The 21,297-nt window shown below is 37.4% G+C and overlaps 1 protein-coding gene and 1 pseudogene across 5 annotated transcripts in view; one reads left to right on the forward strand and one right to left on the reverse strand.

The window, feature by feature from the left end:
• Positions 1 to 21,297, forward strand: part of ADAMTSL1 (ADAMTS like 1) — a 1,134,116-nt gene that overhangs the window by 842,353 nt on the left and 270,466 nt on the right. The gene's annotated exons all lie outside the window — the stretch shown is intronic.
• LOC141495813 (putative E3 ubiquitin-protein ligase TRIML1 pseudogene) lies at positions 111 to 1,625 on the reverse strand (annotated as a pseudogene).

Consider the following 21,297-nt stretch of genomic DNA (forward strand, 5'->3'; position numbering starts at 1 on the left):
GGACACTATTGGACTTGGAGTTGTGTCCTTCAGGAAGGATTCATTGCCATTTTTCTAGCAGGATTCCTTGAGGGTCTGCAGCTCCAGATCACTCTTCCAAGAGACAGGCTCTGACCCTGACTTTCTCAGATTGGTCCCTTTTAAAGCTTTCTGGACCTCTAAGTTTCTACAGGAATGAAAATTCATGGGCTAATGGTCATTGGAATCCCATCCTCCTCTCCCATGGGGGGACAAGGAGAAAACATAGCTTTCAGGGGCTCTGAGAAGCAGACGAAAGGGAAACGAAATATTAAACAAGTCTTCAGGGCATCATAAAATGAAATGTGTCCTTGATCATAGTCTAGAAAAATCCCTACCTTTCTGATAGGGGAATTTGATTGATGTTCTATGTAAAAAGGTGTGGTCATCACAGAATAAGTATTTTCCTTAGGAAGACGTTTAAGGAGAAATGCATCCCCAGGAGAGAATGGAACATTTACTTTTCTACTTAGTGTTGCCTTACATACACCAACTGACCATACTGTGCTGTCTCCCACATCTACTTCCCAGTAGTGTACTCCAAAGGTAAAGACCTGAGCCCCCAAAATAATACTGTTTTCAAAGTGGTGAAGAGTAGTTAGTATATTCTGCTGACACCTTCCATGGGTAACAGTCTTCATATCTTCAGACACAATGAGACAGGGACAAGCACTTTTAGGATCCAGGGTTACATTTGTTCTGAAGTATTGCATCATTTCCCACATTCCAGTGACTTGAGACATAGATAGTTGAATGTTGAGAGCTTCTGGACGATGCTGCAAAAGAGACTCACTCCTTTTTACTGCTCCTCCTACCTCCTTCAGTAGCTGGAGATCAGGTTTCTGGCCACTTTGCTCAAGATCTGTGATGGCTTCTCTTAAATTTTGAAGATGTTGAGAGAATCTGGCCTCACATTCTCTTAGATTCTTCATGTTCGCATTTTCATTTCTGTCCAAATTATCAAGGTGCCACTTTTCCTCATTCTTCAGGAATTCATATAGTCTCTTATATTGCACTCGAATACTCTCCTTCCAATCATGTGTCTGTTCATTCCAAGTTTCCATTTTCTTTCTCTCTTCAGCCAGAGAGGTCTGAATCATTTCCACTTCTTTATGAAGAAGATCCAAAGTTTTCTGCAACTTGTTCCTAAATTCCTCTGCAGCCTTTTCTGTAGGGTGCACTGTATGTCTGCTGTGTTCCTGGGTTTGAAAACAAGATATGCAGAGGAGGGTTTGGTCCTCCTCACAGAATAACTTTTGTTCCTCTTGATGTCTCTCACATGTGAGGCTTTCCTTCTTCATCTTTAGTAAGTAGGGGTTGATGTTCTTGGCTATGCTGGCCAACTTGCCTAGGCGATAGTTGGTCTCCAGGTCTCTCATCTGAAAGGCTCTTCTGCACAGAGGACAGTAGCAGGGTTGGTCAGTCTCTCCCCAGTTCCTGAGTAAGCACAGGCTACAAAAGTTGTGCCCACAGCCTAAGGTTACTACTGGATGACTGAAATAGTCCATGCAAACAGGGCAAGTCAGCTCTTCCCTGAGATTTTCAGCTAATTCTGTCATTGCCATTTTTCTAGCAGGATTTCTTCAGAGTCTGCAGCTCCAGATCAGTCTTCCAAGAGACAAGGCTCTGACCCTGACTTTCTCAGATTGGTCCCTTTTAAAGCTTTCTGGACCTCTAGATCCACCTCTTTGAATTCACACCTTCAAACCTTGGGAAACTGGAGTCTGCTTTGGAATTCATCCCAGAGCTAAGTTCACACCTGGTCTGATGCTGAAGCTGGGGTCCTAGTGCTGATATCTAGAGTATGCTGAGACTGGTGGTAATGGTAGTGTGTGTGGGGAAGGGGGGTGGTCTGATCGATGGCAGCTTTATGCTGACCCAAGCCATGCTTATGTGGGACAACCTGGTGATGACATTTTCCTCTTCCACCACACTGGGTCTCACACTGGTTTGCTGAGGTGTGGCTTACTAGAATATTTTCTATTCAGAGCTACCCTTTTACTTGAGTTAGTTACCTTTCCTACAGATCAGTCAGGTTTCTTGACTAAAGATTGTTTCATCCTTTTTTTCTGATTCTGCTATTCTGTGATTAGTTTGGGGGTGCTATTTTTATGGTTGTTTGGTGGTGACTATGGGAGGGTTACCTTGATATACTGCTTTTACTGCCATCATGGCTGAGGAACTTCCCATTATTTGTTTTCATAACAGTAAAGTTTAAAAAGTTCTGCAGCAGATTTGATTTGGTGATAGGTTTAATCTTGAGTTCTCAGCTGGTAGTCATAAGTGAAATCCAACCCAGGAAAATAAATGGTCATGATAAGTAAATAATCTTTGCTTTCTTATTATATATTTTTCTTATTATTAATCCTTACTTTCTGATCCAGTCAGTATGATTAGGATGTAAGAATATTTTCATCATCTTTTATTGGAAGGCTGTAAGAAACAGCAATCTGAGAGAGAAAGATACTTAGGGTTTCTTGCCAAAACAGAAACAATTGCTATTTACATTCGCTTTGAGACAATCAGGGCCCAAACTATGACCAAGTGGGTCTTGGCATAGGATCTCTTGTTGGCTAATCAATAAGAGCTGAAGTGATTTAGGTTTAAGGCAGGCTTCTGCCCAAAGATATATAATTGATCAATGAAACCTGACTGAACATCTGGGGGTTTACCAGCCCCAAATCATTTTGTCTCTTATTTATTGATTGGGCAACAATAGGTGCCAAGGCAAATGCCACTTGGTCATTGTTTGGGTCCTGATTGGCTCAGAGTGAATGTAAATAGTAACTTGCCAGTTACCCTGTTACCCCAAGGTTTTCTTCTCCAAGACTGGTGGGACTTGTTTGTTTGTTTCCTTACACAAAAGTCTTTCTTTGCTTTATTTCTTTCTGACCTGCCTTAATACTGCAAGCTTCAATCAAACCAAACCTGTTAAACAACTTGACTTAAAAAGGAAGATTTTTCTCTGCATCCAGGGTCCTCTCCAGTCATCTTAATCCATATCTGACCACTGGACCAGAAGACCCCAGAGGAGAAAGTGAGGCTGATGACTTTGCACAGCTCTCTCTCACTAAAATTCAATTTACTTGCATGTCACAGTATCACCTCCCTGATGGTAGGGTCTTCAGGACAGACTCCAACAATCACATGAAACCCACCATCTCCCAATTCTGTGCATTTTCACTGGCAATTTCCCTACCTTTCTTTAAATCTCTGTTAAAATCACACCTACAATTTTGCACGTATCTTGCTTTTCTGGACATAATACTAAAAATGTCATTTTCCCCATTGGGACTCTTTTTGCCTTTCTTTCAATCTCCAGGGCTTAGCATAGCCTTTGGCTGATAGCATTTAAATGCTTGCTGACTTGACTTGAACAAAGGAGATTACAGTTCAGAGATCAGATGTAACACTTCACATCTCAGATCCTCAGTTTCCTCACTTAAAATGATTATAGTAAATCTTGTCCTACCTAATCTCATGAGGTTATAAGGTGCTGGCTGAGCATATTGGAGTTGGTGGTTGTGTCAGCAATTCTGATCTCTAAAGGATTCCACAATAGACATCATCAAAGTTTTAAGTTTTCTTTTTCATTTCCATACCAGGTGTTGGAGATTCATCCCAGAAGTCAAAGTGTTAAAAAAAAAAGTACTTGTTTTTAAATTTTGTTTTTAATGAAATAGCATTATTGTTAGGAGATAATTCAGCTTTTTAAGGGTAGCATCTAAAAGTAATGAGAAAAAATCTGTATATCAGTTATAGGAGAGTGACTGGTGATTAAAGATAGCATGGAGGTGAAAAGTGAAAAACAAACATTGATCAAATCAAATTTCACTTGTTTTGACAGAAAAGAGGTCATGATTTAACTGGAGGGACTTGTCAAGACCTGTGATTTCAATGGAATAGGTTGCTCCCAGGGAGCAAACCCTCTGTATCAAATGTAAATCTGTAACTGCTCCATAATTTATGTTTTGTTTAGTCATGTTCAGTTGGGTCTGACTCTTTATAACCTCTTTTGGAGTATTTTTGGCAAAGATACTGGTATGGTTTGCTGTTTTCTTCTCCAAATTCTTACAAATGTGGGAACAGAAACAAACAGAGTTAAGTGACTTGCCCAGGGTCACAAGGGTTGGGGGGAGTAGGAAGGAGGGAGACATTCCCATGAAAGGGAGAATCTAAAACCTTACCCAAAGGTACATCAGGAGGGATATTAATGACATTACAAGCTGATCCTTTCCAAGTGCTAATTGATTTAATTACCAAGAGATACTTTGTTATCTTGACTGAACCTTATCCATCCCTCTATTTCTTAATTTTAGCAAAAGGAAATTATTATATGAAGTAGGTCATTTCCAATTGGTTGTTACAGAAATATAAATTTAAAACTTAATCTGTTCCAATACTTAAAGAATTTATGATGTTATCAGTGTGGCATCTTCCTCCATGGTGTTGATGACAACTCATTGCTTGAATAGATAGTTTCAGAGTTTACTGTGTCTAAAAACCTCTGACTCTTTGTGGTCAGTCTTCTGATAATCAACTTCTTTGACACTGCTTGTCCTTGGACAACCAACCAAAGCCTGTTGGCCTCCCCAACCTGGAAGCCAGTTCAAAAATAAATACTTTTGCAAAATTACTCTTGGCATCTCAGTACCTCAGGAAGGAGCTTGAAGCTAATGTTTAGTATATTTTGAGTGCATGTTTCTTTTAGTTTTGCTCTAGTTCTCTTTTCTCTGGTTGAAGTATCATAAGAGGCCGGCATATAGAGTACAGGCAAAATAAAAATAAATGAATTACTTAAGTAAAATGCTTTGCATTTAGGCTTTAGGGTAGGAAACAAGTCAATCTGACTGGTTAGTGCCACTGTGACATTGTGTTTTTCAATTTTAGGATTATGGGATCAAAGGATCACAGGTTTAGAACTGGGAATGGTCATTGAGTCCAATCCCCCTTACTCTAAAGATGAGGTAATCATCTCAGAGAGGTTAAATGATTTGTCCAAGGTTACACAACTAGCTTCACAGTGACTTAGGCAGTTGCACAGTAACAAAGCAAATTTGAAATCATTGAATCTTAGATTTAGAAGAACTCTGTGTAAGGCAAAGAGCCAAGACATAAACAGGAGGAGGGGAGGAGAGGCAGTCTCAGCTGCCTTTCCAAGGGTCAAAGCCAGATAGTGAGGAAAGAGCCCAAAAGCCCAGATGGGGGCCAGGAGCCAGACTTTTAGCCTTCACTTTAACTCTCACAAGCAGAAGAGTCAAAGTAGAGAACAAAGACCATCCTCTCCCTGATGCCCTGAGTTTCTGAGCTTGTCCTTTCCCAAGCCCAGATTCAAACTTGGATCTGTAAGCCAGTGAAGGAGGAGGAGGAGGAGGAGGAGGAATGGGGCTTCCTGCAGCCTCTTGGGTCAAAACTCCAGAAAACCAGCACTGGGTCCAAGGGGAAACTCCCCATTTCTGGCTCCCTTATTCAAGGGCAGTGGTTCACTGTTTGGAGTCTGACAACCCTCAGCAGTCACCCAGGGTGACCTCTCCTACCCCTACCTGAGCAAAAAACTCCACTGTAACAGAGTACAACTCATATTCTTAATTCTATTTTTATTTGCTAAGGATATCAATTTTTTGCAGGATGATTAGTACTTATTTAGTACCACTTCTTCCAAATCAATTTTTCCCTATCTGATGTTGATTTCTTCATTAATAAAATGAGAAATAGTGTAGTATTGAAGACAGGCTTGGGGGTGGGGGCATTAAGGATCTATGTGGGTTCATTTTCGATGAAGAAATCACCATACTGACTCAAGAGTTAGAAAAGACTAACTCTCAGGTGGTAAAAATTACTACAAAAGGTTCATAGGTTACAAAGTTCACAAGTTGTTTGGGTTTTTTTTAGGTTTTTGCAAGGCAAATTGGGTTAAGTGGCTTGCCCAAGGCCACACAGCTAGGTCATTCATTATTAAGTGTCTGAGGTCTGATTTGAACTCAGGTACTACTGACTCCAGGGCCAGTGCTTTATCCACTGTGCCACCTAGCTGCCCCTGGTTTTTTTTTAATATCAGAGACAAAAAGGTGTACATACTGCTGTGAACAAATAAAGAAAGACTAAAGGGCAGAATTCCTAAACAACTTAAGCATTCCTAAGCATCCAAAACTACCAAGAAAGGCTGAAGAGTAAGGGAGCAAGTAGGGGATAAGTAGTAGAGAAGAGCAAAAGGGAGGGAGGGGTTATTTGGGTGATGACCCTCCCCCAGAACAGATCAGGTTCACAGGAAGACAAGCAACTTAACTGAGTAAGCTAGCTTTTAAGGTGGATGTAGGGAGATGTAGTTGGGGGCAGGTATCTCAGAGAGCAGAGATAAGGTAATTAGGGATTTGTAGAGGAAGCTGGTAGACCAAAGACTTAATTCTTTCAGGCTGAGACAGGGGTTCATTGTCTTTTTGATAGGAGTATTTTGGCCCAGGGACAGGGATTTATGGGAGTCCTTGCCAGGGAGGGGCAACATACTTTACTAAAAGTTCATTGACCTCAACTCATAGCTTTAACAATGGGATTGGGGGATGGGGGAAGGGTAGGAGATCAATTCCGAGGACAATTCAGAGGGAAAAGATTAATTCTAAAACATATTTCTCTTAACATTTCCCCCAATTCATTTCTAATGTCCTGGTTCTAAATTCTCTGATTCTAAGTCAGTGACTTATAAGGTACGTCTGTAATGTCATATTGGCATTCTCTCCATCTTCATATCACAACTTCCTTTGGTCAGTTAATTTTGTTCCACTGGTAACTAAATTTTATTCTAGAAAGACAACTTAATGAGACTTCATAAAGCAAGTATTTTATTCTTTTCTTAACAACACCATCTGGCCTTGCCTGGATTATAACAATATAGACCACAAAATAAGTATATATTTTAAATTTAAAATCTTAACTAGTAAAACTGAAGGCAAGGCATTTCTGTTATAAGTCATTGAGATGGTTTTGTTTCTGGATAGAGAAAAGCTTTTGAAAACACTTTTAAAGAATATTCATCTAAAAATTTGATTCCTATTGACAAAATTTGGGCAAAATGCATATTATAAACCAGAAATAGATGTTTCTTTCTCAAGGCTAAAAGACAATTTGTTATCTCTACCAAGAAATACTTTCCAGTGTGGAATGTTTAACATCCCTTATTACTATTTTCAATTGTTCTACAAAATGAGTCACGGTTTTTTCATCTCAATAGAATGTAAATTATTTCCTTTTTTATGAATTGCCAGGTGGTTTAGTGGATAAATACTGGGTATAGAATAAGCAAAATTCAGCCTCAGACACTAGCTATATGACCATGGACTAGGCAAATCACTTAACATCTGCTTCAGTTATAAATGAGAATGATAACAGCATCTACCTCCCAAGTTGTGTAAGAATTAAATGAGATAGGGGCAACTAGGTGGCTCAGTGGAGAGAGCATCAGCCTTGGAGTCAGGAGTACCTGGGTTCAAATCGGACCTCAGACACTTAATAATTACCTAGCCATGTAACCCCATTGCCTTGAAAAAAGAAATCTAAAAAAAAGAATTAAATGAGATAAAATTTGTTGGTTTAGCATGTCTTTATCCCAGTACCCCGAAGTACCCAGCAACTAGTAAATGAGTACCATGGATTAATTAATTAGTTAATTAAAAACCATTTGTTAAACATCTACTCTCTCTCTCTCTAAGCATTTTGTCAGGTATAGGGAGGCAAATAGAAGAGTAACCATCTTATCTGTTTTACATTTGAATATGAGACATAACACCTATAGGAGTTTTCCTTGGCAATTCAGATGGAAAGACACCATATTCCTTGAGTAAAGCAGCAAAGTATATGGTTCTGTTATCTTTCATGCCTATGTCATTTCCACTGATGAAATCAGACACACACCCCCATTTCTGATTTTGAACCATGTGACATTACCAAGGTAGGGAGAGCTTTCTTTTTTTGTGTGTCTTCAATAACTGTGTTACTGGTTAAGATCATCAGTCTTTTTGGGGGAAACTATTTGCAGATATTTACCTCTCAACCCTAAGCATGGGGTTGAGCTAATTATTGTTAAGGTCCAAGAAAAGTCCCCAACAGAGGCACTCGACATGATGGAGATGCAATAGCAAGGGTTTATTAAACTAGCTCAAGCTAGGGTTCCATCCTAGGACAGAGCTAGGATCCTGGAACCCCAAGTAAAGTGAGGAGAGAACTTATATATGGTTCAGTGGGGGATTTCCAAGCATCTGCCTGCTGATTGTCTTGAGATGGTGCAGCATGTTCTTATTGGATTCAGGTCCTCAGAGAAGCCCCCCTGTTGCATTGTCTGAGAGCTGACCCAGCAGAATCTCCAGGAGCTGATCAGGCAGAAACTCAGCAAGCTGATCAAGCAGAGACTTAGGAGCAGAATTTAGGCAAAAGTTCATAGGTTTCGACACTCAGGGTCTTACATTATAAATAAAAACATTTTTTGCAATCAAATCATTTCATTTTCCATTAAATTCTGTTGATTTACTTAACCCTCTAATTGTCCCACTTGTATTTTCTTTTTGTTTGTTTATTTGTTGAAATTGAATCTCTCTACCTTATCTGGGCTGAAAGTGCCATGGATGGTCATGGCCTTTCTCACTACTGATCTGCTCAGAAGTTTCAAACTACTGTATTTTTCCTTTCTCTTTTCCCAGGGGCTTACCATATTGGTACCAAGTAGTACAGACACCCAATAGGCTATAGCCCCATATTACCCCCCTAATCAAGTGATTCACCTGCTTCAGTCTCCTCTAAAAGCAGGTTCTACAGGCAGGCAGTCACCATAGCTTGCAAATTTTCCTTACCTTGCCTTTTCTTCTCCGTGGTCTACTTTCTTCTTGAGTTTTTTCCCCTCAAATTCTACTCCCCAATCATTCTCCAACTTCTTATATCCTTGATGTTTTGCTTAATTAGCCTTGGTCTTGCTTCTCCTATAACCTTTAGGTAGAATGTGTTCTCTTTCAGTTTTTAAAATTTGATTTAAAAAAAAAAAAGAAGAAAACCAAATTGCTAGTATCATAAATGAGAAAGGAGAACTCACCACTAATGAGGAAGAAATTAAAGTAAAAATTCAGAATTATTTTGCCCAACTCTGTGCCAATAAATTTGACAATCTAAGTGAAATGGATGAATATTTATAAACATATCTGTTGCCCAGATTAAACGAAGAGGAAATTAAAAACCTAAACAACCCTATCTCAGAAAAAAAATTCAACAAGCCATTATTGAACTCCCTAAGAAAAAATCTCCAGGGTCAGATGGATTCTCAAGTGAATTCTATCAAACATTTAAGAAACAATTGGTTCCAATTCTATATAAACTCTTTGGGAAAATAGGGGAAGATGAAACTCTTCCTAACTCTTTCTATGACACCAATATGGTGCTGATACCTAAACTAGGAAGAGTTAAAACAGAGAAAGAAAATTATGGACCTATCTCCTGGATGAATATAGATGAGAAAATCTTAAATAAAATCTTAGCAAAGCAATTACATCAAGTTATCACTAGGATAATACATTGTGATCAAGTAGGATTTATCCCAGGAATGAGGGTTGGTTCAATATTAGGAAAACTGTAAGTATAATTTTTAATTATATCGATAACATACCTATCAGAAATCATATGAGCATATCAATAGATACTGAAAAAGCTTTTGATAAAATATAGCACCCATTCCTAATAAAAATACTAGAGAGTATAGGAATAATAAGCAATATCTATCTGAAACCATCAACAGACATTATATGTAACAAGGATAGGCTTGAGGCATTCCCAACAAAATCAAGGGTGAAACAAGGATGCCTATTATCACCACTACTATTCAATATCTTATTAGAAATGTTAGCCTCAGCAATAAGAGAAGAAAAAGAAATTGAAGGAATTAGAATAGGGAAGGAGGAGACAAAACTCTCATTCTTTGCAGATGACATGATGGTATACCTAGAGAATCCCAAATCATCTAAAAAACTACTAGAAATAATTAGCAACTTTAGCAAAGTAGCAGGATATAAAATAAACCCTCATAAATCCTCAACTTTTCTATATATGACTAGCAAGATACAGCAGAAAGAGCCAGAAAAAAAATCCCATTCAAAGTAACCTCAGACAAAATAAAATACCTGGGAGTCTACCTGCCAAGGCAGACTCAAAAACTTCTTGAAAACAATTACAAAACTCTTCTCACACAAATAAAATCAGATTTAAATACCTGGTCAAACATCAACTGTTCATGGATAGGTCGAGCTAATATAATAACAATGACGATTCTACCAAAACTAAACTACTTGTTTAGTGTCCTACGAATTAAAATTCCTAAAAAATTATTGGGTTTTTAAATGGATTTTTAGGTTATTTATTAAATAGAGACTAAAATGATTTTAGAGGATTTTATTGTAAGGGTCTGACAAAGTTTCATTTGAACTGAAGGGTTCTACCAATGTGGAAAACCTCAAAAACCACTTAGTCTAATTTGTTCATTTGTTTACAAAAAAACTAAAGCCAATAGAGGTCAAATGACATACCCAAAGCCTCACAACTAGGTCTCAGCAGAATCAGAACTAGAATCTAGGCTTTCTCACTTCCACTAGGATGCTAAACTTTCTTTTACAAAACATATTCACATTTCTTGCTTCCACCTCTAATCTCAAGGGCATCTTACCCATATACATCATCTAATGTCACATTCACCTCTTCTCTCCAGTCTACTTGAGGTTTATATTGCTTGTTTTTACTAACTTCTATATATAGATAAAATATCTTCTCACTTTTGCTCCTTTCTGTTAGCATGGATATTTGAGCTGACTTAATTTGATTTTCAAGATACCGCTTCTCTTCCCAGAGTCTGTGTAAATATCATTTTCATACACTTGAACATCATTATTATGCTGTCCTTAAGGTTCAAGTCATGGGATCACTTCATACCAGAGACTACCTTTTAATAAGATCTTTTTAGTACTTTAGTAACTAAAACTTCTGGGATGTATTCCAATTTGAGCCTGGCTTTTGCACAATTTCCCTTGAGAGTGTCTGTAACTGAACTCCAGTTAGTACTTTGGAGTAGCATTGGTCTGAACTGAAAATGCACCAGCTTTTTTAATATGAGTGACAGGATTCTTAATTCATGCTATGGAAATGACAGTGTCAGAGTCTGCTACCATGTTCTATGAGAGTTTGAGTGTCTCATCCTCCATTAGTTTTCCTGATCTAATACTTACAGAAACATTGATGAAACCTTTGTGCTATGCTCTATCATTATAGAAGTAAACAACATTGTTTCTTATATCATATTTATCCAAATACAAGCAACCTCCAAATATAGTCTCTTACCCTAAAATGAAATGCCTTTGAAAGGAAATGTATGTAGGAACACACACACACACACACACACACACACACACACACACTGTAGACCATACTTAGAATTTCAACAAACCAGGTGATGACAGAATAGTGTATCTTTTGAACCAATATGGTAGGTCCTCTAGTTGGTATTTGGCCATTTAGTACTATTACTTGGAATAATAGAAATAATACAATATTGGAGCCAAAAGATTCCATATACCTTGGTTTCCAACTACTACTAGCTGAATGTCCCTGACCAGGTCACTTTAGCTTTTGTGAGCCTCAATCTTTTCATCTGTAAAATGGGGGATAGTAATACCCACACTATCTACTTCACAGGTTTATAATAAGGAAATAACTTTGCAAAATCTAAAATGTTACAGAAACAAGAATATTGGGGCAGCTAGGTCGCACAGTGGATAGAGCACCGGCCCTGGAGTCAGGAGTACCTGAGTTCAAATCCAGCCTCGGACACTTAATAATTACCCAGCTGTGTGGTCTTGGGCAAGCCATTTAACCCCATATGCCTTGCAAAAACCTAAAAAAATAGAAAGAAGAATATTAATTTACCCCCATTGGCATGGGTCTTCATGATTATTCCCTTATTATTTTTTTGTGACTCTGTATTATCTCCCACTGGGTGCCTAAAAATCACAGGAGATCAGGGATCATACTTCATTTAAATTTGAAACTCTGCTAGTGTTCAAGAAATGCTATTAATTATACCATGTGATAAAGAAGAAATTTCATGGGAAGTCCAAGACCTGGAATCCTAGCTCTGCTGTTTATAATTGCTATGACATCAAGCAAGCCCGTTAACATGTGTCTGGGCTTCAGTTTCCTTCCCTAAAATGAAGGGTGGACCTTAGGGTCCTGTCTAGCACTAAATCAATGAACTCACTCTACTTACTCCTTTGAAGGAGAGCAAGAATTTGAGGAAGCTTCTTTGGTATGTGGTGCCTGATCATTTGCAATTGCTACCTAGTGTTCCCTCCTAGATCTCCTTGAAAAATGAGCTCTTCATTCACAGTGATTTTAGCCACATAAACCCATCATCTGAAAATGAGTCCTTTGCTTTTGACTCACTTTTGTCCTCATGCCCTCCAGGCAATGAAACAAGAGATGAGTGATGCCACTTAGCTTTCATTCTCTGGCAGTCAGAACAACAGTAGTGCTTTAGGACTGGGGGTGGGTAAATGATGGGGAAGTTTCCTTTCCTAGTTCTTTTCTTCTCCTTAAACCTGTTCTTTCAGAGAATCCTAAGTTATAAAAACTTTTACAAACAGTCAGAATCCAAGAAAGAGAGATCCAGAAAATATGGACAGAAAAATCAAAACACAAAAAAGGCAGCAGCATTGCAAACTGTGATATTCTGGCAGAGAGTCTGATGGGAGAAGACTTTCTTCATCCCCTGTTATATATAAGTATTCTCTCCTTAAAGTTACCTTAATTTAATTTGACGTTTTTCCACAAGACTGTCAATTCCCAACCATGATCAACTAAGTCATTGTCAGTAGGTCCTAGGGCAATTTCTGACTTTGCAGAATTTTAAATTTAAATTTAAATTTAAAAAGGGAAATTAATGACCATCTAGACCAATGCCTTCATTTTACTGATGAAAAGAAATGACACGAAGATAAGTCAAATAATATGTATATTCTTTGTATATCCTTTGTATGTACTTATTTCTTCTGTGTGTTGTATCCCCATAGAAGGTAAACTCCTTTAGGGTAGGGACTATTTTTCTATTTTTGTTGTCATTGCTGCTGCTGCTATTATTACTATTCTTGCTGTTACTACTGTTACCTTCATATAAATGGTGCCTAACATACTTCAAAAATGCTGATGATTAATAAATATTTATTGAATTGAAGCAAAAAGAAACAGTAGTAAATAAATCAACATAAAGGCTTCACATTGGGTTTCTAGATTGGTTTCTCAGTAGTTCCATTTGCCCAGTTTTCAGAGGCAGCATCTTGCCAGCACCTCACCCAATCCTCCACATCTCTATCATCAGTGAGTTTTGGATATCTCACAATCTTAGTCCTGGGCAAGATTTCACAGGGCATCTAGGCTAACTGATATCTCACAAAGAAGAAGGATCATCTTAACAGCATCCTGAATAAATGGTCATCCCCGCCTTCACTTGAAGACATAACAATATTGGAAAACTCACTACCCAATATGACAACCCATTCCATTCCTGAATGACTTCAATCATTCGGAAACTGTTATTTATTTTGAGCAAAAATAAATTCCTCTGCAATTTTTAGTCATTCCTCCTGGCTCTCTCTTACAAGTGGAACAAGTCTAAATTCCCCTTCCATGTGATAGCTTTTTACATATTTGAAGACATCTATGAAATCCCCCCCTAATTTTTCTCCAGATAAACATCTCCAGTTGTTATAACTGATCCTTACAAATCATGATCTCCATCCCCCTTGCTATCCTGCTCCTCCTTCTCTGAGCATATTTCAGTTTGTCAACAATCTTCAGTGTTGTACTTGGGAAATGAAAACAACATTATAGATGTACTCTGAGCTAAGCACAGAGAAGAGAACAGTCCTGTGACCTTCACTGTCAGCACTAAACCTATTTTCATGCAGTCTAAAATGGTAATCAAGTTTTTGACTGACAATCTCACTGACTTGTATTGAGCATGTAATCCACAATTACCCCCAAGATCATCTTCCCCTAAACTATTGTCCATTTTCATCAATCCCAATGAGTATTTGTCCGCTGAATTTCTCTAATCTAACTACCAGGCATTTGTCTCTATAAAATTACTGAATTTGACTCATCATTCTAATCTTTTAATATCTTTTCAACTCCTGGTGCTGGCATTCCAAGTGATAACATGGGTCTAGAAAGATTAGGTCTAAGTTTCACAGTCTGAAAATCTTCCTATAACTCTGGGGACACTAAGGACTTCAGAGCCTCTGACTATCGGGCATCCAGTAATGGAGCATAAATCATTTTATTCCATAGCATTTTATAAAGTTTAAAGACTCTCTGCTCTTTTCAAGATAGTTCCCAGTGAAACTATCAAGTAAAATTAGAATTTGATTCTGTCTTTGTACTTGTGATGTTTCAGCAATTCAACACTATCCACAATTACTGTGGATATTAAAAGTTGCCATTTATAGGTTTTGTATGTAAAAATCTTAATCTTTCCAGATACTTGATATGCAAGGTTTCAGGACATCAACAATTTCAAAAGATTTGAAATTTTGCCATCAAAAGAAAAAAGTGGGCATGTTCATATTTAAATAAACATATTAGAATTAGATAAAACTTTTTAAAATATGAAGTCTTGTGATAATGTATGACTAGAAATAATTTTTAAAAGAAGACTGAAGTATTGCAATTAGTCAGCAATGTATAATGATAGGCTATTTCCAAGGAAATATTGATCTAAATAAAAGGGTAAATTAAAAAAAACTAATCTTAAAGTGACTTTAGTTGTTAAAACCTTTTTTTTAGGGTATCAAGTGCTTTCCTTCTTTGGTGCATTGAACCTAATTTTGTCCAGGGTTATAAATTAGCACATAGTTACTGGCCAAAGACTATACAAGTAAAAGACTGCCAGGTTAAACAGTATCAGGCAAGGTGCCTAAAAGTGGTGTAATGAAGGCAGTATGCCCTTTCTGTCACCTCTTTGGTTAGACTTTCTGGAGAATTTGTATTTTTAAGGAAGAATAGAATGTTTTTCCTATAGGTTGTTCCTGAAGGAATTGATTGAATTGGATAAATATCTAAAAGAGTTAATGTGACTTGTAGGAAGAAGCATTGCCTGGTTATGGAGTCAAGGCTGATTAGTCACCATAAAATGGAGAATAATTATATGCCTTAAAAGCATTTAAAATCTCTCCTCAAGACTGATTTATGTTGTGAAGAAAAACTATTTGTTATAAAGTAGCCAAGATCAATAAGAAAGCAGAAAATTGGGGAGGAGGGGGAAATTTACAGCCATTTTTCAGATAAAGGTGCCATATCTTAAATATATAAAGAGTCATTCCCCAACTGATAAATGACCAAAGGATTTGAACAGGCAGTTTTCTGGTGAAGAAATCAAAGCACTTTTTTAGTTATATGAAAAAAAAATGCTCTAAATCATTATTGATAAGAAAAATACAAATTAAAACAACCTTGAGATGTCATTTTACACCCCTCAGATTGGCTAAAATGATTAAAAAGGGAAAGTAATAAATGTTGGAGGGTATGCTAAGAAATTGGTTCACAAATTTACCTTTGTTAGAATTTTAAACTGATCAAACCATTTTGGAGAACATTTAGTAATTGTGCCCCTAAAGTTATTAAAACACCTTTGACCTATCAATATCTCTTCTAGGTCTGTTTCTAAAGATGACTAGGGAAAAAGGAAATGACCATTGTGTTATGTAAGAGACTTCAGATTAAATAAAAAATCTCGGGATGGCTAGGTGGCTCAGGGGTGGCTAGGTGGCACAGTGGATAGAGCACCAGCCCTGGAGTCAGGAATACCTGAGTTCAAATTCGACCTCAGACACTTAATAATTACCTAGCTGTGTGGCCTTGGGCAAGTCACTTAACCCCATTTGCCTTGCAAAAAAAAACCCAAAAAACAAACAAAAAAAAATTTCTTTTGACTTAGAATAGCATTTTTAGTTTTTGTTAATACTATCTCTCCAGTTGCTACCATGTGTATTTCAGTTCCTGTACTAATTTGCCCTCTGAACATGGCCAAAAGTAGACACTAGAATATCCCATATATTTAAAATAGTTGCATCATTAAAAAATTATGTGCATGCCAACAATACAGCTTTCAAAAAATTATGTCCTCAGTGTCTATGCCAACAGAAATGCCAGCACAAATCTATTGCATCTGCAAGTCCTAACATTCAGCTGCCAGGAATCACTTGCCAGGTGGTCCCCTGTATACACAGGTTTACACTTGTATTTGAGTTTTTGTTGAACCCTATCTTTTTTTGCTAGCACAAAACTATAGGTGATTTTAAAGGGGGGAAAGGGAGGAGAAAAATATCCCTAAGAGTGCCTGGGGAAAATTACAGGATGGAAGGAGTGGGGAGTATTTGGGAGGAAAGTAGTCAGGGTAATATTGCAATTAAGGAAGATATTTACAGTACACTTTTCCAGTTACTCAGCCACCCAGGTCTATTTTTCGTTATTTTGCCCTCAGGAACTTCCCATCAGTGTGAGATGAATTCAGTCTATTGTACACCTCCTTCTTGCTTGAGCTAAAGCTCTTGGCTTTGGCTTTATTTCTTGTTCTTGGTTTCCTTGCTACTGGGAGTTGGGTAGGTACATTTTGATATCCCTAGAAAGCATGTATAGACTGAACTAAGTGAAGCCTCAACATAAACATAATTAAGTCATCTATTTTTCAGTAGTGATCTCAATCATCTGTTTATCCTTTGGGGCTCCATTTCTTCCCTTCAATGCTGGCATTCACTGCAGGAGCAGGTAGGGAGTCAGTAGCCTCCTAAAGCCTCTATCCTGAATTAGGCTCTCATTACTTAAAATACCCTTCTAATTGGTCTCCTCTCCTCCATTGTTTTCCCTATTCATCACATAGTTGTCAAAAGATTGGCTCATGTCACTTCTCTCATCAAAAACTACATTTGCCTAGCTCTTCCCTTTAATCATATTGTAGTCATTTATATCAGATTTATTTGCATAATTGTCTAAGACATAGCTGTTCTTTAATCTCAAAGACCATGAAAGCAAGGAAATGATACTATCCACATAATTTGGATTAAAGAGAAAGAGAGGCATGTTGTACAAAGACACCAGCTTCACTATCTCCTCCAGAATCATCTGAGCTCAGTGGCCTGATATAATAGGAACTGGACTTGAAATCTTGACTTTTTTGTATCCTCCAAGTGAACTATAAGTTCCTTGAGAATGGAGTCCGTGCATTTGTTCATATTTGAATCCCTAGGACCATTGACAGTCACCCTGATCTATATCTTACTACTTGGTTCTGGAGGAAACAGCAAGACTGGTGACTTTGCACAGCCCTCCCTCACATCTAATTCACTTGCAAGTCATGATATCACCTTCCCAATGTCATGGTCCTCTTCAAGAACGAAGAACAAACAACTCCCCAGAAAACAATAGTTGTTTAATAAATATTGATGTGAATTGAACTTGGAAGTCCCCCTCTTTCTAGTCTGAATTAAATTAATGTCAATAAATCTTACCTCCAACTTGGCAGAATCTCTTTGGGTAGCAGTATCCTTCTTTCTCTTAAGAGAAGTACTCAGGAGTGAATGTATCAGATAACCCTCTATATACCTCAAAAATTATTCCTTCTCCAATAGTGGAACAGCGTAATTATGCAGCCTCGCTTTTGCCCCCTAAAACAGAAAATCCCTGCTGTTCCCATTGAAACCCTTTTATGGATCTCTCTTCTCCCTGTTTCTTATAAAACTCCACTAACCCTTGTTCCTGTAGTTTAAGGGGAAAATAGCTAAATTAAAATTTCAAGGATGCAAGACAGTGCTTAAGAATCCCACTTATCTCCTTTTTATTCTGTTTCCTTCTCCTTTTGTATTTATTGTCCATTCTTATATTCAGCATAGGTATCAACCCACTCAACCTGAAGAATCACTCATGGATTCTATACTAAATATTGAATCTGACACAAACCCAGATACTACTTTGCTGAAAGGCACTCAGATCTAAAAGAAGCTCTAATCCCATTGTAAAAGACATTATCACCCGTGTAGCACAACAAATAAATTCACACATTTCTGATCCCGACATGCCCCATTTTTGGCCTTTGCTCCTAGAAATGCTGCCATGGGATGCTGCATGTTGTAAAGAGTTTGACTCCCACACAACAACATTCAGCCTTTGGATTTGGCCAATTCCAACCCTAAGGGCAAAGTGCTGCCTTGGCTGCAAATCTGACTTCAGTATTTGCCCAGGTATTTGAAAGAATTTCTCACAGACCTTTGCCCTGGATGTTCATTTCTGACTTGTAATACTTTCTTTCTGGCACTGAAAGGACCAACTTTCCTCCATTATCCTGGGGATGTTTTATAAAATTTTGTGAAGTGGAAAATGAAAATCACACATTTTCCTGATGTTTTCACTGAATTGGTTGAATTTTCATCATTTACTAATAGGACAAAGTTCAGCATAAAGGTTAAATGATAACATAAAGTCTCTTACTTAAGGATCATTCATTGGATCATTGATTCAGAACTAGAAAAAATTTTGATGCTAATTTCTCCAGTCCCCCTCATTTCACAGATGAGGAAACTGAGGGACAGACAACTTAGTGACACAACCAAAGTGGTACAGGTAGAACTAGCTTCAAGCCCAGATTCTCTGACACTAATCTAGTGCACTTCCCACTATACTAGATTGTCTCCATGTGTCTCTTTCTTACCTCTTGGCTTATTTGTAACTCAAATTCCAAAATCAGAGTACTTTATGATTTAATATTTAAAAAATATTTGATATTAAAAATATACTTTTTCAATAAATGATAATTTTGATATCATTGAAAAGTAGTGTGCCATTTCTGAACCTCCCTGATGCTTACTCTTTTCTAGATCAAGCTCATTGTTTATTTGTAGTGTCTGTCCAAGGAATATGAAGATGGACTAAATTATTAGGCAACATGCCAGGAAAGCTCTTGGCTTACCAAACTGAAGAATGGATTTAGCAGCAGGCCACAAATCTCCTGTTCGAGAATCAACTCAAACATTAAACTCAACTCAAACTAAAACATTAACCTTTAAAAGGTTGGAGATGTGGACAATAAGGGATGACTTGTTTTTGACCATGGTGTCTCAAAAGAAAAAAGAAAGTAAAAAAAAAGAAAAATTGAAATTTTTATATCATTATTTTATATCAATCTTCTCTAGTAAGCAGAAAGGAAAAACTGCAAATGAGAATAACTTTAAGGTACTACTTCATTGCATTAAAAAAAATAATAATAAATGACAAGGCAGTGCTGTTAAGACTGTAGGAAAACAGGTCCAGTATTTTCTAGTGGCACTGTGTAACCTTGGTATGGTATTTTTGGAAAATTAATTTCCTTCATTTTAATTCAAAATATTTTTTATTCACTTAACTTCTGTATACGACACTATGCTGGACTCTGTGCTATATACAAAGCTTTATATAAAATAACCCTTGCCAATATAGTGTTTATAATCTAATGGAAAAAATGGATTCTTAAAAATTCACATGGTTTTTATATCATCTAGATTCTTTTTTATATCCTTTTACTCTTGCCTCCTAGAGAGTAATTCCATAGTAAAATATTTTTATTAAAGAAAAGAAGGAAAAGAGAAGGAAAATAAAGCAAAATCAATCAGTACATTTAAAAACTGAAATCAGATGAAACGGTTAACACCTGGGAACTGCATCCTTCCCCCCCTCCCCGCCCCTCCCCCAAGAACATGGCTCTACTCTTTATCATTTATATGACCTTTAGTCATTTAACTATGTGTTGTAGAGAATGCAGAAAGATAGGCATACTGATGTTTCACTGATAGAGCTCTGAATTAGATATCTTTTCTAGAAAGCAGTTTGGAATTATGCAGATTAAGTGGCTTAAATGTTTATATATAACTCAGAAATCCTTCCGATAAGCATTTTCCTCAAAGAGGGTCATTGACAAAAAGAAACTTTACATGTTTTCTTTATTTGAGATGGTGCAACTGAAATCCAGAAAAAAATGGCATTAATTAACCAATATTCACACATCTACCAAGTATTAGAATCAGGATTCAAACTCATGTATTCTGTTTTTAAATCCTATTCTCTTGGCTCTGTTCCACACTACCAATTCATTGAATTACAGACTTTAGTTAATTTGGAAGTTGTACTCATTGGTATAGAATACCCCTTGCTCAAGACTTGTTTTCTCCCATTCTGAACAATCCTCCTATCTCCACTGCACCCCATCCACAGCCCCTGCTTCACAAAACCTGGAACTTTGTTGCTGGGGAGTAAAAGGAAAGTGACAGTGGATGTAGCAGCAACAGAGAAACAAGCATATGGTCAAGGTCACTACAGAGAGGACAAGGTGGTTTCATGATGGTGTGGCTCCTTGACAGGACCAGATGCTGAGATTGTTCTCCCTGCTCTATAATGAATTAGCACAGCCCCAGGACAATCAGAGGTCCCTTCTGGAAACTGGACAATCCAGACCAGCAATGGAGTTCAAATGTGTATTCTACCAATTTTACTTGATGTGACCTTGACTAAGACTTTAAGCTTTTAGGAACCTCAGTTTCTTTCCCTATAAAATGAAAAGATTAGACTAGATGATTCCTAAAGTTCATTCTGACTAAAGTCTATAATCCCTTGAAATTGGCAGTAATGGAAAGAACTGGAGTCAGAAGAAAGGAGTTTAAGCTCTGGCTCATATCACCTCTGTGAGCCTCAGTTTCCTTGTTTTATAAATATCAGCTAATGATAGTCATCATACTCTCTACCTCACAGGGTTGTTATGAGAAAAATTTATCACAGTCTGCCAAATACTAGATGATTTTTAAAACCTATTTTCCACTAGATTACAAGCTTTGTGAGGGTAGCTTGCTGTGTATATACTCTGTCTCAAGTAGAGCCCAGCACAGAATTCTGAATATATATTCAATGAATGTTTTTATTTAATATTAATTAAATTGATTCTTCAAAAGATCATCCCAATTTACAGTGCCACTAACAATTAATCAGTAAGTGTACTGTTTTCCTGCAGACCTGCCAACATCACATTGTCACTTTTGTTTTTCCCAATGTGATAGGGGGAGAAATGGAGGCAAACAGGGTTGAGTGATTTGCCCAGGGTCTTCCAGCCAGTAATAATCTGAAGTCAGTTTGAACTCAGGAAGATGAGTCTTTCCTGACTTCAGCCCAGAACTCTAACCACTGTGTCACATT

The sequence above is a fragment of the Macrotis lagotis genome, chromosome 8 (assembly GCF_037893015.1).
Source record: "Macrotis lagotis isolate mMagLag1 chromosome 8, bilby.v1.9.chrom.fasta, whole genome shotgun sequence".
Taxonomy (NCBI): Eukaryota; Metazoa; Chordata; class Mammalia; order Peramelemorphia; family Peramelidae; genus Macrotis; species Macrotis lagotis.